Source organism: Apteryx mantelli, unplaced genomic scaffold (genome assembly GCF_036417845.1).
Source record: "Apteryx mantelli isolate bAptMan1 unplaced genomic scaffold, bAptMan1.hap1 HAP1_SCAFFOLD_34, whole genome shotgun sequence".
Lineage (NCBI taxonomy): Eukaryota > Metazoa > Chordata > Aves > Apterygiformes > Apterygidae > Apteryx > Apteryx mantelli.
Genome location: NW_027118693.1, coordinates 3,718,765 through 3,735,139, shown reverse-complemented (window position 1 = coordinate 3,735,139; position 16,375 = coordinate 3,718,765).

The window sequence follows — 16,375 nt, the reverse complement described above, 5'->3', positions numbered from 1 at the left end:
TCTTCCTAGTTTCTGCACAGCCCTGGGACAAATCTTGCAGAAGGGAGACTCCATCCCCCTTGAATACTGTGAGAGATGTGGCTTTCCAAGTCACTGCAAAAGGAAGGACTCCTTTACTTGTTTGGGTTGCTTCTTGAGCCTGTGGCACCCCCTCTGTGATGCTGGGAGCCCCAGCTCTGCAGCCTGGTGTCTCTGCCCTTTCTCTCCCCTGTCTCCTGCTTGTCTACCCAAAGTCTTCTCTACGCACCAAGGGCATGGAAAGTGCTGCTCTAGAGAGCTCATTTGAAGCTGTGACACGTTGTGAAGCTGAAGGCCTGAAGGAGGCTAGTCTGGGATGTGGCCTCTCCTCCTGCGCTCCTGTGTGCCTGGAAGCCCATCCATGGGCTGGGAGCAGACGTTTGCCTGCCGCTCCTTGCCCATCTCCAGGATCCTCTTCCAGAGACCTGCCACTCTGGCACCAAGGGGAGCTGCTTCCTCCTGATCAAGCTGCTCTCCTCGGAGTGAGGACCTCAGGGCTCTGGCCCCAGCAAAGACACGGTCACCACAGGGACTGCCCCATCACAATGGCCTTGTGGGCACGACGCCACTCCCATCAAAACGCCCTGGTGGTCGCCGTGGGGACTCCCATCACAATGCCTTGGTGGTGACCACGGGGACCCCCATCTCAATGCCTTCGTGGTGACCATGGGGACCCCCCATCAACAAAGCCCTGGTGGTCGCCATTGGGACTCCCATCACAATGCCTTGGTGGTCACTGTGGGGATCCCCATCTCAATGCCTTGGTGGCCACCGTGGGGACATCCATCGCCACGTCATTGCCTCCAAGCCTCTTGTTCCAGCTCTGAGCCCGCCTGGGAGCTGGGATCTGCAGAGCAGGACAAATTTTCCTCTCCCCAGCTCAGCGCTCCTTGGGCCTTGCAGAGGCTGCCCTTCTTCAGACAATCCATTGCAGAAATCCACTACAAGGCCACCCCTGTTGGTCTGCCCCCTAATCCTCACCCATACACTCTCGAATGCCTCACCGTCCGTCCCTAGGCAGAGCTCCCTGCATTCCCACTGCTCTCTCGGCGTTTCTCTTCCCCACATCACCCTGCACCTTTTCATTGCCATCCCACACCATTACATCCTCCCTCTTTTTTGTCACCTTCTCCTCCCACTCACTCCCACTTTAAGGCTCTCTTCACCAGCTTGGCCACCTGGTTGACCATCAGGTTGGCAGATGGGAACAGTCTCCTTCCAAATGAAGCGTGACAACCTGCAGCTTCACTCCCTCACTGCGGGCTCAGCTTCAGCATCTCCTCCAGCTGCTGTAACCCCAGGCCAGCCCGCAAAGCAGGTGCTCCCCTCTCCTGTGATCCTCTTCCTACTCATGGGGTTTGTTTTCAGCCAGAAATCCCTCTCATCACAAAACTGCAAGGACTGGCACGGGCTGAGAGCAGGACTGTAGGCGATGGACCATGTGCTGCTGCAGCATGGTTTTACACCCCCCTCAGCTCGATGTGACATCAACCCCCAACCTGCTACCATAAAAAGAGAAAAAAAAAAAGCTGAACTTGGGTGCTGAGCTTCAGAAGATGGGCTTGTTTTACCCCACGCTCATTTACTACCCTCGAGCCCTCTGCCCTGCGGCTGCACTGAAGAGCCAGGCCGCAGCCTCTTGACTCTGCCCTTTCCCATCGTGCCCCTGGCACAGCCAGAATGAAATTAAGCCCTTGAGATTGAAGGGTGGGGGAATGGAGTTAATACCATTAATTAATTGCGTTTAATATACAACCTACTGACTTTCATTTAAGAAAAAAGTTTCTTTTCTCTTCTTCCTCTCAATTTCCTGATTTTCCCCATAACAGGAGAGCAGAAAATCCACATCTTTTAAAAGGGCTCCCTAGTTTCACATACCTGCCTTCTGCACCTTTTAAGCACCCTCTCTCCCCCCTGCCTCCCCCCCCCACACACACACCCTAGTTCCTTTCCTTTGCTTCAGCAGCATGCTAAGAGCGAGAAAGCTAAGTGGGGAGGGAGAGAACAAAAAAGAGATACAAGAATGAACAGCAGAGGGAAGACAAAAGAACATTATGTATGGAAATGCTTGCAAGCCCTCTCAGACACACAGAAGAAATCATTTCCTTTCAAAACCTGTAGTGAAAATGACCTAAAAAGTGAACCAATTCTGCAGCCTTGTGGAATTTAGCACCGAGAGTTGCCAGGGACACACTGCTGTAATAATCACTCCTGAGATGACAAAGCCTTCCAAGAGGCAGCCTAGCCTGCAGCAGACCACTTCCAGGAGCAGGGCAGAGCAAGGCAGGTGTCTTCATTGTGCTCCGCTTATCTTAGCCAGCCCTCACTTTTAACAACAGGTTTCTGATCAGGCTTTACAGGGTGTGAACTACAGGGACAGTAAAACAGCAGAAATTATCACTTGTGCACTTTCACACAGAAGCAACACACATGAGGGAAGGGATGGTCATGAAAAAACTGGTATCAGGGTACATGACAGCAATATGAATTACGGTATCCGAAATGCAGAATTAAAACATGACTCCTCAGGACATGTTTCTTCTTCTTGCACCAGTGCATGCTCAGATCTGCACGGCTGCTGCTGCTGGCAGCATGTTGGGTGCATCACTGTGCCAGGGCCAAGGCCACCCCCACAAGCACTGGCTGAAGCCCCCGTCCCTCTTGCACCAACTCTCTCGCGCTCCACGGTGAAGTGGCAGCATTGCATCCCGGGGCTCTTGTGCCGGTGCTCTGCTGGCCAGCGGCCCAAGCATTGAGGGTATCAGATGTACAAAGCGTCCGCAGAACAAAGCTGATATCCTTAACTGCACCTTTCCTGTCATACAGAGAACATCGGCTGCCAATATGCTACCGAATTTGACTTACAAAAAAAGCAGGGCGTCAATTTTAAGTGCAAATCCATTCCTATCAAAATCCATTCTCGGTCAGTACATGCTGGTATTTCAGAAGGCAAAACCCAAGGTGACAAAAAATGCCTGTGTGCTCCAGTCCAGCTTTTAGCCAGAGGCACATTTCATGCTGATCCTTCAGTCACAACTCGCCAGCATCGGTCTCCCAGCAGACACAAAGCACAACCCAGCCTTCTCCTGGCAACATCCAGGGGTAACTACAAACAGGGTGAACATGGGCTGCAGAAGCTCCGGGGGAAGGAGCGGCCCCGGCAGGGCAGGCTCATTCCCCATGAGGAGGGGCTGCGTGGGGCAGGGCTGCTCACAGCTCCCGCTCGCCCCCACGACACTTCCCCAGGGGCTTCTCAGCAGGAAGCTCCAGGCAGGGATGACACCAAAGGCAAGGAGCTTCCCTGAGCCTCTGCTTCCAGATCCCTGCTGCTGCGGTGGGGGGAAGGGAAAGGAGTCCGAGACTCTGAAGCCCACGGAGAGACCAGCAGGTCTGCAAGGAAGCTCAGAAAGCGCCTTCACACCACTCTGCCCACAGGCAGCACCAGCAGCACCTCTGTTGGCTCCACCACGCCTGCTGTCACCTCCAGCCTGGAGCCACCACAAGCCCAGCTGCACCCACGCCCTCCCCTCGCGGCCAGGACGGCGCTGACAGACGGCCACCACAGCCGGCACTGAGCCGCGGGGCCGTCAGCACAAGGGCGCAAGAGCCGGGGGCTCCCGCGGGGCCGCAGGCGGCCCAGGCCAGGCCGAGCCTTCTTCAGCAGCTGCTCACACACACCAGGCCGCGGAGGCTCCGGCTGCCCCTGCGCGCACAGCTGCTCGCTCTGCCCAGCCTGCGGCCCTCGGCCCTCGGCCCCGGCATGGCAGCTCCCGGCGCTGCAGCTCGAGGCTCCGGGCGGCCCCGCGCCGGGAGACGCTGCCCCGTGCAGCACCAGCCGCCTCTCACGCCCTCCCTCCCGGCAGGGCCTGGGCAGCCCCGGCCCGGCCCTCGCTGCCCTCCTCTGCGCCAGTGCGCATGCTCCGTGGGAGGCGGCACTTCCGGCCCTGTGGGGGGCGGGGCCTGTGTGTCCATGGCCACTGCCCTGGTGCCGCCGGTCCCGCCCCCGCTGGGCCCCGCCGCGGCGCCGCTCTCGAGGCCGCGGAGAAGCAGCTGCGGCAGTGGCGGGTGTTGGCGGCTGCTGCGCAGGGAGCCCGGAGCGACGCTGCTGCCCGGCGTGTGCTCATGTGGCCGGAGCCTGCGGCGGCTGCTGCCGGCTGGGGCCGGGGGCGGGGGGGAGGGCAGGGAGCGAGGGGGAGCGGCGCCGGGCTGGCCCTGGGCTGCGGGAGTTGTGCTGCAGGGGAGTGTTGGCGGGGAAATGCTGCTGCCGGGGCACTGCTGCCACAGGGCCCCGCTGTGGCCCAGGGCCTGGGCGAGTCTCCGCAAGGGGATGCAGGCACATGTGACAGGAGCCCTGGGAGGCCGCGGCCTTTTTTTCAGAAGTGGACGAACAACCCAGGGGCCATCACAGCCTTTGGCATTATCTGCCATGAGCAGGTGGCCCTGAAATTTTGTCTCCATCAGCAGCCCAAGAAAGGGGTTGGAGGGGGGATCCCAGAGTGTCCCTCTGCCGGGAGAGCATAGAGAGGCACTGGAGGCCGGCCCAGAGGAGCCACCTGAGCACAGAGATGTTAGGGAGGGTGTCCCCTCCAGGCGACCGTAGAGATGCAGCATGGTGTGTCACAGACTGTCCCTCGCCATGGAGACCTTCGAGCCGGCGCGGGTGGAGCCAACCCCAGAAAGTCCCCGAGACTCGTGACCCTCCTGAACTCCCGTTCTCACGGAGCTTTCCTTTCCACCCCTTCTTCATCCCACGGTACTTCCAGTGCTACCTCCAGGAGAGAAATGTGATTGGTTCCAGTTTCCTGCACGTTACACATCACAGCAAATACAGCCCTTCCCTGTTTCTGGGGTTCGACCACAGGTGTGAAACACTGGTGCTGGCTGACGTTCAAGATCTTTTCACGGTACAAAAAGCATTCCCAGCTTTTACATTTGTGATGCTTTTCCATGTAGACTGGGCTCCTCTCTCACAAAATCCGGGACAAACCATTTAAAGACTAATAGCCAGGGCCTTGTGCTGCCCCAGATCTACACATCAGCTTACAGTTAAGGCACCTTATTCTTGTGCCCATGTTATCTTGTGCCCAGTCTCAGAGCAGGCAGAAATGGCAATAATGCAGCTATGGAGATGTTTGTGCAATGCCTGACGGAGCTCAAAAAAGTTTCTCGACCCAAACACCTTCCTACCATCCTTAACAGGAGAGTAATGTTTGTTGTGCAAAAGGAGAAAACAGGTCTTGAGATATTTGAGATAGTTATTTGGCTTAAATATCCCCCAGCTTTTTTTTTACCCTTGGACATGATGAAGATGTGTTTAGTAATATGTAGCAGATCCTGAGACAACAGAGTTTTGCTCAGCACAACTGTCCTGTTTATGGACCACCAACAAAACAGTGGCCATTGCCCCTGCTATTTAGACTGACTAAATTGTGCTGCTTTCTGTGGATGGTTTAGAAATGGAGGGTAGATCATATGGCACTGCCTGTCCAACCCCAGCCACTCTTATGATAAAGGCTGGCAGATGGAAAGTCTGATCAGAAAAAAACAAAACAAAACAAAACAAAACTCCCTTTGACTCTAGGGGATCACTGACCCAAACACTTGTAAGATCTCTGTATTTGTATTGCTTAAATCAATAGTGGGGAACTAGAACGATGTGTGCCAAAGCCGGTCCTTCATGCTGCAGCCCCAAAGCCTAAGCCTCTGTGCCCTTTGGGAACCACAAGGTGACAGAGAAGTGGGACCTCGACATCAAGACCAAGTGGCTGCAGCACCTCCAAGGCCTGCACTGTTAGAGGACGCTGGATCCAGTGGATTTTTGAATAAAGGGATTCCTCCTTCCTGGTCCACTGGAAGGGAGACTGCTGCGGTTCTCTGTTCCCTGGTCCTGCCAGCAGTGAGACAGGGCATGTACTTCCAAGAGGCATACACACACTCTGTACGGACATGGTCGACCACCAAAGAATCAACTCCGGCAGGGGCACAGTACCTTTACAGGCACCACAGAGACGTGAGCAGCACTCATAAACATGAACGATACAAACGGCCTGGTCCTGTTCTTGCTCACCAGCTAATCAGACTCAAAGCTTGCAGGAGACCTCACACGCACCCTCACACGGGTGTCTCTGGTAGCTGGCTGCCTTGACGTCTGCAAGCCTTCCACACATGCGCTCACGCAGAACAGCGAGCACGCTCACCCAGAAAAGAGCTAGGAAAAGGATTTAATACAATGATAGGCTACACCGCAGAGACCAGGTACACAGCCTGGCCAGACAAGTGTCCTTGCCAGCAGCTTGTTTACACATGACTGGCCCCTTTTATTCCCTTTGCCTCCATTTTCCCATGCTGCTTCTTCCATGATGCAGCTTGATCCCTCCCTTTCTCCAGCTTTATCCCCTTTGAAATAAACAGCCCATCTCTAAGTATTTTTTTCTTCATTGGTCCCACTTTTACTGCCTATGTACTCAAGTTTAATATTTCTGGTACTGTTAGCTAGGTAACCCCTGGCTCATGTGGTGCTTCTGATATCATTACCTCAGTACTGCTGGTGCTGCAAGAGTCTACTCCCCGAAGGATCCCCAATACACCAGTTATGTGTGACGCTTGTCCTTTTCTCATATAACTCTCCCTTAATCACTGCTGAAATCCAGCCACCCCTCACTGTGCTGTCTGGAACTTGGCAGGGTCTCATTCTGTTCCCTGCAGTGTCCAATGATTTCTCATAGCCACTAGTTTCTCACGTCCTGTTCAGTTATCTCAACTCCGAGGCAGAGCCTAGTCGTCTGCCTGCATACCCTGACCCTGTGTTGCCGGTGGAGCTGTGGGCCTGGATGGGAAGACCCAGGGCCACCACATCCTTCACTGTGGTGCACAAGGATCCACCTGGAGCAGGATGACCAAGCTGCTCAAGAGCGCCCAAGTGCTCTGCTGGGCTGAGCTTTGGTCACCCAACGTGCCATAGCTTCCCTGGGGTCCCACATGAGGAGATGGATTTTGCTATAAAGAGTTCACCCTTGTAGAATTCCCTTTGGAAATGGGACACTCACACACAAACTTTAAAAGAGCTGTTAAGGACAATTCTGCCCCTCAGAGGCCCTAACAAAATGAAATGCTGATTAGAAACAACTGCACAGGAGTAAAGCAATGGCAATGCCTTCCCTTCCTCTGTGCTTTGTTTTTCCCTGTGGAATCCAAAATAAAAGGAGAAAAGGGATCTCTGTGTGTTTATTATTTCTCTAAAATATGTTTCCTTTTATCAATTGTACATGCTTCTGCCCATCACTTTGCCATGTAAAGATATGGATGGAGACAGAAGTATAAAATAAGGGGGGATAGGGAGGAATATATAATTTCATTGATGGACAAGAAGAAAAAAGTGTGATAGAAGCATACATAGTTTATTTGAAAAAAATCTTGATGATGAAATAATCCTTCAGGAAAGAAAAGGAAGGTAGAAAATGCCTAATTCTCCAAGAAGAAATATGATGTTCTTTTTTTTCCTTCAGGAGAATGCATCCTAGAGTCATCAATGGAGACTGATAAAGCAGGGCTTTAAACAGTGGACATGCTCACAAAAATGGACATACGATCACAAAAGTGGACATGTTACAAAAATGTGAATTTTTAAGAAACCTTCCTCCAAAGTGAATAATAAAACTATCGTCTGCATGCTATCATTGACAAATCAATGAGGCTGTCTTCATCACACTAATGAAACTGAGAAGTGTTTTATGGATTTGAATCCAATGAATTTGAACCCATTGTAGTGTCTGAGCTTAATTTTCATGCTGAGCACCTTCTGTTATTCAGGGAAAGTGTTCTGAGCTTTTCTCAACAACCCCTGGATATTGTCCCCAGAGTTTTCAGCTCAATTTCCTGAGATGACTTATGAAAACTTCCTTGTGTCAGCATGCACTGGCAGTCTATGCCCCAGTCCTAAGAAGTGTGTGTGTGTGTGTGTGTGTGTTCAACACTTTATTAATATTTTTTAGATTTTGTTTATAAGAACCCCCTGTAACCAAGACTCACAATTCACGTTCCTTCCTTTCACCACTACAATCCAATGAGAACATAAATCTCCTGAGGCACCTGTATTTAATAGCTATATATATATGTGTGTGATGTAATATATGGTACATAATTAGAACTGCTGTCATGAAAAGCATCATGACTGGGGAAAAAGCCGAACCTTTGCACAGCCAATGGCTTCCTTCAGGGCCAGTTTCACAGTCTCGTTTCTGAGACTGTAGATGAAGGGGTTTAAGAATGGGTACAGGACAGTGTTCAGCAAAGCTACAATTCTGTTGGTCTCCAAGGAAACCCCTTCTGAGGGCCGTGCATAGAGAACAATGCAGCATCCATATGCGATGGCTAAGTTGGTGAGATGGGAAGAACATGTAGCAAAAGCTTTCTTCCTCCCAGATGCTGATGGCATGTGCAGAATACAGTGGTAGATGCACATGTAGGACACCAGGATTAAACATAAGGAACCGAGCAATGGAAACAATATCAAAATGGGGTCTGCTTTCCAAAGCAGGCTGGTGTCAGAGCAGGACAGTTTGAATAAGGGGGAGCTGTCACCAAAAAAAAGGTGGATCTTGTTGGGGCCACAGAAAGTCAGCTTTGAGAGGAGGACCAGGTGGTAGCTGAAGAGTGTGAAGCCTATGGCCCAGGCAGCAACAACCAGATGGGTGCAGAGCTGCTGCCTCATGACAGCAGCATAATGCAAAGGTTGGCAGATGGCAACATAGCGATCAAAGGACATGACAACAAGGAGGGAGAACTCTGTATAACCCAGGGCAGAATAGAAATAGGATTGGGCAAAGCAGCTGCTTAATGAGATTGGTCTCCTTCCAGAGCTCAGAATCGCCAACAATGTGACGGTTGTGGAGGATGTGAACCAGATTTCCAGGAATGCCAGATTGCTGATGAAAAAGTACATGGGAGTTTGCAGGTGGTGATCCACACACACGAGGAAAATGATCATTGTGTTCCCCGTCACTGTTGTCAGGTATGTGAGTAGAAGGAGCAGGGAGAGAAATTGCTGTAGTCTTTGATCAAGCCCTGAGAAACCCTCCAGGATGAACTCAGCAACTGCAGTTTCATTTCCTGGTCCCATGTCTAATTTCAGTACATCCTGCTGAGACAGGAGCATGAAGAAACAAGTGTGAGAATTTCACAGTCTGGATAGGAGGGTAGATCCTTCCTTCTTTGCTCCCTTGCTTGCTTCCTAGGTAGCACAGACAGAAATATTCCTCTCAGCCATTCATCGCACCCTGATTTCTCTGCTTCACATTTCAGTGAGAGTCCTCAGAGATTTTACTGTCTTCTTTCTACCTTTTCCAGCCACTCACAAAGCATTCTTTCTCAAGAGCACAGTACTGTAAAGAGGTTGTGAACTAGTTCATGCCATGCCTGGGAAATTCCCTGTTCACTTCGACCATTTGCAAATATCCATCACATCTGTGCTTCAAAAGCCAACCTAATCTCCTGGCAAAAATACTTACTAGTATCTACAGATGCCAGCCCATCCATTTAGATAAGTATTTGGAAAGTTATTCCTTCTATTTTTCAGTGCTTGCCTTTTTTGACTTGGAAAATCTGTGAGGCTGCTGGTCTCAAAACAAGCCAACATTGAGTATCTCTTCTGTAATCCCCTGCTTTCTTCCACATCTTCTTCCTCTCTGTTTCTCCAGAAACATTGAGGAACATTGTTATTAAATGTCCTGACCTAAATGCCTTGCTTTCCCTTTAGGGGAGGGGGGAAATCGTCTCATCTTAAAGAACTTAAAGGCTGTCCTTTTGATTATTTGACATAGGAAGCATCTGGAACAAAATAATACTAAGCAGGGTGATGTTTTAGATGTCTAAAAGTCAGGCACTTCAGTCTGAGCAAGTTAGCTTCCTCCCATCTTGTCAGTGCAGAGAGGGAGAAGAGTGTCTGGAAGAGACTGGTAACACTTCTTTCACATGCCAGTTATAGTCTGGGAGGAGCCAGCCTCTCTCTAGAGCTCTCTCTTTGCCCCCATTAACAACATAGGGAACAAGGGAAAACAAGTGCAGACACCAGCTGCGCACAGACACCTCTAATGAAGTTGATGAAACTCACTATTTCAGTCTCAAACTTCTTAATTTACTAAGTAGCTAATTTCTTTTTCAAACCAAAGAACACGTCTAACAGAAGGAAGTCCAAGGAAAACATAGGCAATAAATACTGACATTTTTCCCTCCACCTTTGCATTTGGTTTTAGACATATAAAGGAAAGGAGCAGATGACTCCACAAATAGGATGCTTCAAAAATGCAGGGGTGGAGGGGAGAAGGAGATGATGGGTTTCAAGGAGTGAACCAGAGGTTCTCCACAGACTCTGTTGTCCCCCAGACCCTGTCTCAGAGCATAGTAGGTGGCTTTTATACAGAGAGTAAAACGGGAAGCTCAGTAGTGGGCAATAGCCCATGTTTGCATTGGTGTTTTAACCTGGAGCTCAGGTTCATCCTAGATCCCAAATGCCCTGTCTTGCTCTCTGCTTCTAGTCTGGCAGAGGGGAATCTCTGGACTGGGTTCATCTGGAAGATATGCTGAAATTGAACCACTGGCTGTAATTATTTGAGCAAAAACTCAAGCCTGCTCACCTACAGCAATATCACTGTAGCCTCAGTGAATCAGAGGTGACAGTCTCAGCTCCCCATTTGCTGCATGTCAGCCAAAATCATGCTTCTCCTGAATGTACTTTCTTAGAGGAACCTGCAAAGCTGCTGAGAGCTTACAGTAAAGCAGCTTCTCTGCTCACAATGGGGGTAACCCTCTGTTGAAGCCTTTTATCTGGCTTTGGTTGGTTCAAAGGATTTGCTGTATTCAGGCCCCTCGTAGCCAAAAATGGAGCTACCATATGCAATAGTGACGATGGCAGTGTGAGATATGCAGGTGAAGAAGGCTTCTTATGGCTTTCCCAGAGGGTATTCTCAGGATAGAGCATCTAGTGCACATATAAGACACAGGGGTCAGTGTGAAGGAGCTCAGCCACATAGCAGAGAAGGGAACAAAGCTCATGTTTGAAGGTAGCTGGTGCCCGTGCAGGCTGCTCTCATCAAAGGGATGAGGCCACAGAAGAAAGAGTCTCTTTACTGGGGACACAGGGTACCTTGGTAAATAAGATGGTGGGGCTGAGCAAGGACAGAGATGCCGTCACCCAATGGATAAAGATGAGCATGGAGTCCAACCAGGGCTTCATAAAGATGGTACAGTGCGATGGATTGCAAATGGCCCCGCAGCAATCAAAAGACATCACAACAAGTAGGTTGAACTCAGCTGTGCCCAGGAAGATGGAAACAAAGGTCTGGAACTGGCAAGCAGCCATGGGATGGTCTTAATCTCCAAGATGAGGCCGACAAACCTTTTAGGGGCAAAGGGAGCCAAATATCTAGGAAGGAGAAGCTGCTGGGGAAGAGATACGCTAGCGGTGGAACTGGTTGAGCCAAATGATGGCTATCATGACCATATGCCCCATAGCAGTGAGCAGATAAATCACCCACGGCAGTGTGAAGAAGAGGATTTGCATTTCATGAGTGACTGAAAAGGCCTTGAGGAAGAATTTTCCCACTATGGTATGGTTGGGAGGATCCATTTCAGAACCCAGTCAGTTGAAGGTGTGACAAGAGTAACTAATGTCATGAGTGGTGAAATTCGTCTTGTTACCTTTATTAACTTTCCCTTCCCTTTTCCTAGTCCTACTTTTCTTTCTTGAGGTGGGAGACCAGAACTGCACAAGGGATTCTCATTTTCTCTTTGTTTATATCCAATGCCATGAAATAAAGGTTGATTCATCCCACCTATCTTTAGACACAGTAAATAACTCTTCTGCCTCACTTGCTTGCAGAGGGAGTCTGCACTGCTAGCTAAGAACCAATACTTGTGGGTATCCACACAGGTGAGCTGATGGGCAGGTTTGAGACAGGCAGTTTCAGACTTGAAACTAGGAGATTGACTGAACTCCTACCACTTTCCAAATTAAGTGTTGGACTGACTGGTGCAGAACCTCTCCAAGTGGGTATTTCAGACAGTTCTAGAGATTACTAGGGGCAGATCCTGCTGTGCCTGGACCAGTTCCTGTGCTTAAATGTGGTGAGTACCATCACAGGTGGAGTATCTGGCTGTTTCAGAATCTCTGCAGCAGCTCCTGCTGCAGAACTGATTAAACTGTAAATACTTAAGGCCCTTGAAAATTGGCAGTGGAAACTGCTCCTGCAAATGAAGAAGCGGCCATGTAGGACAGTCTTTTGTGCATTCTTAGGAGAGTTAGGAGATGCTTTGGTATGTAGTTTGAGGTAATCAGTAGCAATGGGTCATGCATATGCTGGAGAGGTCACACAGGACCACAAGCCAGCTAGACTATAAAAATTCCCCAGAAGAACAGTTTGGGCAGTCTCATCTGATCCAGTGGAAACCACTGTTGGAAGGACCCTGGCAAAGGAGACTGCCACCACCATCTGGACAGTAACCAACCATCCCGTTCAAGAGATTTGATGCCCCTTGTGAGTGTTACCTGTGACATGCCAATAGAGGGGCCTCTGGGATTCTATCGGATTCGGGGGTTATTTGCACTGAACTCCGAGAGATCATCATTTGTCAAGTATGAGAATTTGTTAGAGATAAGAAGTTATAACAAAAAAAGCTAGAAATATAACAGAACTGAAAAAATATATACACATATCAGAGCTCTACAGTTAAATCACAGATGCACGATACAGCGACTGCTCTCGCCCTTTATTGGCCACCCTTCCGGTACAGTTTTGCCTGGATTCTCCTCATCATGCCATTGAAATCCACAGGCCAGCTGATGGTCGGTCAGAGTCCACACCAATTTAAGTGTCTTACCATCTTTTATAGCCAGTCCAAACAACGCCAGCCCACAGTTACACAAAGGCCGTATGGCCTCAGTCAATAACAGCGTGCACATCAACAGGTAACCTAGTGCTCAGCCCACAGCACTGCTCAGTTAGTAACAATTTGCCCACTAACAGGTCGTTCTGTGGGGAATGGTTCCACAGCACCTAGATGTTTATGGGGTGAGTCTGTGGTGTCACTTCTCCTCTGTCTGGAATTGTCAGTCGTGGGGTCATTAGATGGTTGCCCCCAGGCTGCAGCAACCCCACAGTGTGGTGGCTCCAGCTGTGATGCACCCGGGGTTCCTTAACTCCTGGGAGCACCCCAGAGCAAACCCCTCTTCTGTGGGCTGCACCATCCAGAGTCCCACGCTTGCCTGTGTGGCGCCTGTCACTCCACCCCTTGACACTGTCAGACACACGCATTTATTTCAGAAGTCAGCAAATTCCCCTTGGTGTGCAGTGGGCGGCTTTTTGGTAAGCACAGTGTACTGGGGAAATGCGCACTGCTATTAATAGACGCCAAAAGCAAAGCATGCCCATTTGCAGTAACACGTAAACAACTGTTAAAATTAACAGTCTTAATCCTAATAGCAACATGATTGGTCTGGCCTATTGACCCAAATTCGGAGAATCCGAGTGTTGTTCCAGTTCAATATCTTAAGACAGAAATCTTATTTCCTTTAATTGCAAGCATTTCTTTCCTGCACCGAAAGATCAGTTTGTTCCCCAAGCTGGAATAGTTCCCTTTAGAGGAGCTTCAAATAGAGTTGGTCACCTTTTTTATTATTTTTCCATATTTCCCTGTCTTCTCTATAGTAAACAGACAACTTTAACTTCAGATCAACAGCTGTTACCCTTATGCTTAGATTTTACCATCTTTTTCTCTTTCTTTCCTTTCCTTTCATCAAGGGAAGGTGTTAGCCCCTTCCTTAGGAGCATCAATTTTTACAGACACTAGAATACAGCTGTTGAGTTTCGTTATCAGCCTGGTATGAGTATCCTCTCATTCTTAGGTCTGCCATCTTCCTTTGGTGTTACTTCTCTTCTGGCTCCTAGATTCATTCTATTATTTAGATACTTTTAAAAAACCCATTACTTAGCCTAACAATTCTACCACTCTTTCTGGCTGCTTCTTTTCAAGTTCTTGCTCTTCAGAGGGTCACTCTGTAAAACCCAAACAAAAAGTAAACCCTACCAAGGCCATTCAGTTGTTATAGTTTGGTTTTAACTGTAACTGCTGAAGCTACTTCTTTTAAGGTTACTTGGTTGCATCCATCTATTATTCAAATTTGAACAGTTTTTTTTTTTTTCATTGATTTTTCTTTATGCTCAGAAACTTTTACTACAGCCTGGGGCATTTTCCAGCCCCTGCTGGTTTCTGGTGTACTTAAAGATGCTGGCTTTCCGCATTCGAGGTCTTTTCTTGTTTCCTAACTCTGCCCCTGGGGCTCTTATCTGCAGAGCCCGATCTCCACCCTGAGTCCTCCAGTGCCTCAGTGCCAGGCAGAGCAGTTCTACTGGGCAGGGGGGGGCAGAGCATTTCTCACGGTCTTGTGAGAAACAAGCTGCCCAAGCCCAGTCCTGCTTTCCACCCAAAGCCTCCCCTGCTTTGCTCCCTCTCCTCTTTCACCTCTCTCTTTCACGTCTTTATTTCTTCCACACAGTGGAATCCAATTGGCTGACAGAGCCATCAGTGAAATCCAGACCCACCCACCGTGCTGCTCTTGGGGATCTTGGACCACGCTGTGTTTTTGTACAAAAGTCTGGAAAAGTCTTGATGCAAGCCCCTAGAGAAGAGGGGTTTTCCTGGGCGCTTAGACAAACCCATGCAGGACCCAGGGATGTTGAAGGAAACCCACCCACCCACCCCCAAACCTACTGCTCTCCCTGGAGACCTTCCTGGATCCTCAGGCTGGCAGCAGGAGGGGGTGTGGGGGCACAGCCATGTCCCAGACTAGCCTCCTTCAGGTCTTCAGCTTCACAATGTGTCACAGCTTCAAATGAGCTCTCTAAAGCAGCACTTCCCATGCCCTTGGTGTGGAGAGAAGACTTTGGGTAGACAAGCAGGAGACAAGGGAGAGAAAGGGCAGAGACACCAGTCTGCAGGGCTGGGGCTCCCAGCATCACAGAGGGGGTGCCACAGGCTCAAGAAGCAACCCAAACAAGTAAAGGAGTCCTTCCTTTTGCAGTGACTTGGAAAGCCACATCTCTCACAGTATTCAAGGGGGATGGAGTCTCCCTTCTGCAAGATTTGTCCCAGGGCTGTGCAGAGACTAGCAAGAGCAGGAAGGCTGGTTGTAGGGATGTTCTCAAGCTTCAGCAGCTGCAGAGCTGGGTGCTGGTCATCTCACAAACTTTGGAGTGAGTCAAAATGCACGTCCTGAGGCATTGCACTGCCTCATAACCTCTGCACTGGAGCCTGGACAGCAGCATTGCAGTGTGTGGGCATGTCCTCAGAAGCCCAGAGACATAAAATGTAGGAGATCCAGGATGTCAGCGCTGTACAGACCCAGCAGAGCAAGGGTGCCTGCGGGGAGGAGGAGGGCAGGGGGCTGAGGAGCATAGCCAGGGGAGAAGCACAGCCCCAAGGTGACACTGAAAAGCACAAGGACCAAATGAGGCCCTGGGATGAGAAATGGCTTTCCTCAGGCTCAGCCAGAAGGAAAGATGGGCAAATTTCATGGGAAATGGGAAAACTTCCCCACATTTGCTACCTGGCCTCGCCCATGGCTTTGGAGCCTGGCAGGCTCCAGGGTCCTGGATAAGGGCCTCTGGATGATGTGTGTCAAGGGTATGTTTGCTCTTCTCTGGCATAGCATCTCTAGCTCAAGCACTGCCGACTGAGAAACCTTGCCGAGCACTTTTAAAAGCAAAGAGCCGGCCTTGGTGCCTAAAGGAGGAAAGCTACGTCCTGTCCCACATTGTCCTACATCCTGCTTCCACAAAAAGAGTGGCCCACAGCAGAAACCAGTTTTGAGGCTCACCAAAGCATTTCTCAGCCTGTGGCCATGCTTTGTGCTGGTTCATCCCACATGCCTTGGATCCCGTAAAAACGCCAACCCCCAAATCCCAGATTCCTGCACAGGTCTGCCCAGTGCAGTGACCTGTCAGTGCAGGGGTGCAGAAGTGACATCTCCAGTGCCCCATTTGAGACATTTCACAGTCTTTGGCACTGTCTGGAGATGTTCCTGAAGGATTTATCAGAAAATTATGGAAAATAACTGCAGTGAAGGCAGGTGGCTGCTTTCCAGCACATGAGGGGAAATCTCTCTGCTCTCTCCCTGCCTGTGCCATCTCCATGGCAGTGACCTACTGAGCCCCCAGATGACATGAGCTGAGGTCACAATGGGACGTGCCACATCACAGGGAGGTCTCCCCGGTGTCGTTGTGGGGACCCTCACTTCCCTGTGAGGCCGAGGCACTCCTGGGCACTGCTCACACCCTCCCCACGGCTGCCCTTCATAGTGGCTCCA